Genomic DNA, 1,682 nt, shown 5'->3' on the forward strand with positions numbered 1-1,682 from the left:
TTCAAGTAAAATATAGTAAACTAATAGTAATAATGTCGTAATTTTTAAAGAAAATTTGTATTTAATCGTGATAAGTTGTAATGTTAAACATTTTTTTTTGTAAATTAATAGTAATGAAGTTGAAATTTTAAGGAAAAATGACATAACTTAATAGTGATTAAGTCTTAATTTTCAAGCAAAATGTCGTAAACTAATGATCATAGTCTTAATTTTAAGGAAAATGTAATCATTGAAAAATAAATAATAAATAAATGTCTGAATCTAATGGTGTTAAAGATGTAATTTTCAAGGAAAATGTCGTAATCTAATGGTAATAAAGTTGTAATTTTTAAGCAAAATGTCATTTTATGGTATTAAAGTCATAATTTTTAAGGAAAATGTTATAATCTAATGGTAATAAAGTAGTATTTTTCAAGTAAAATATAGTAAACTAATAGTAATAAAGTTGTAATTTTTAAAAAAAATTTGTATTTAATTGTGATGAGTTGTAATGTTCAAAGAAAATGTTGTAAATTAATAGTAATAAAGTTGTAATTTTAAGGAAAAATTACATAACTTAATAGTGATTAAGTCTTAATTTTCAAGCAAAACGTCGTAAACTAATGGTCATCGTCTTAATTTTAAGGAAAATTTAATCATACAGCAATAAATAATAAATACATGTCTTAATCTAATGGTGATTAAGTCGTAATTTTCAAGCAAAATATTGTAAACTAATGGTTATAAAATTTTAGTCTTTAAGGAAAAATATATAATCTAATGGTGATAAAGTTGTAATTTTCAAGTAAAATGTCTTAAACTAATGGTAATTAAGTCATAATTTTTAAGCACAATGTAGTAAACTAATGGTAATAAAGTCATAATTTTTAAGGAAAAGTCGTAATTTAATAGTAAAAGTTAGAATTTTCAAGGAAAATGTCGTAATCTAACTGTAATAAAGTCCTAATTTTTAAGGAAAATTTAATTTTATGGTAAAGTCCTAATTTTTAAGGAAAATGTTATGATCTAATGGCAATAAAGTAGTAATTTCCAAGTAAAATATAGTAAACTAATAGTAATAAAGTCGTAATTTTTAAAGATTTTTATTTTATCTTGATAAATTGTAATGTTCAAAGAAAATGTTGTAAATTAATAGTAATAAAGTTGTCATTTTAAGGAAAAATTACATAACTTAATAGTGATTAAGTCTTTATTTTCAAGCAAAACGTTGTAAACTAATGGTCATAGTCTTAATTTTAAGGGAAATGTAATCATACAGCAATAAATAATAAATACATGTCTTAATCTAATGGTATTAAAGTTGTAATTTTTAAGCAAAATGTAATTTTATGGTATTAAAGTCGTACTTTTTAAGGAAAATGTCATAATGTCATGGTGATTAAGTCGTAATTTTCAAGCAAAATATTGTAAACTAATGGTAATAAAATTTTGGTCCTTAAGGAAAGTTATATAATCTAATGGTGATACAGTTGTAATTTTCAAAAAAAAAAATGTCGTAAACTAATGGTAATAAAGTCATATTTTTTAAGGACAATGTAGTAAACTAATGGTAATAAAGTCATAATTTTTAAGGAAAATGTCATTTATTGTTAATACAAGAAATGTAATCTAATATTAACAAAGTTGTCATTTTTAAGAAAAATGTAATTAATGGTAAATTGTCATGTTCAAGGTAAATGTCG

This window comes from Nerophis lumbriciformis, linkage group LG11 (assembly GCF_033978685.3).
Source record: "Nerophis lumbriciformis linkage group LG11, RoL_Nlum_v2.1, whole genome shotgun sequence".
NCBI lineage: Eukaryota > Metazoa > Chordata > Actinopteri > Syngnathiformes > Syngnathidae > Nerophis > Nerophis lumbriciformis.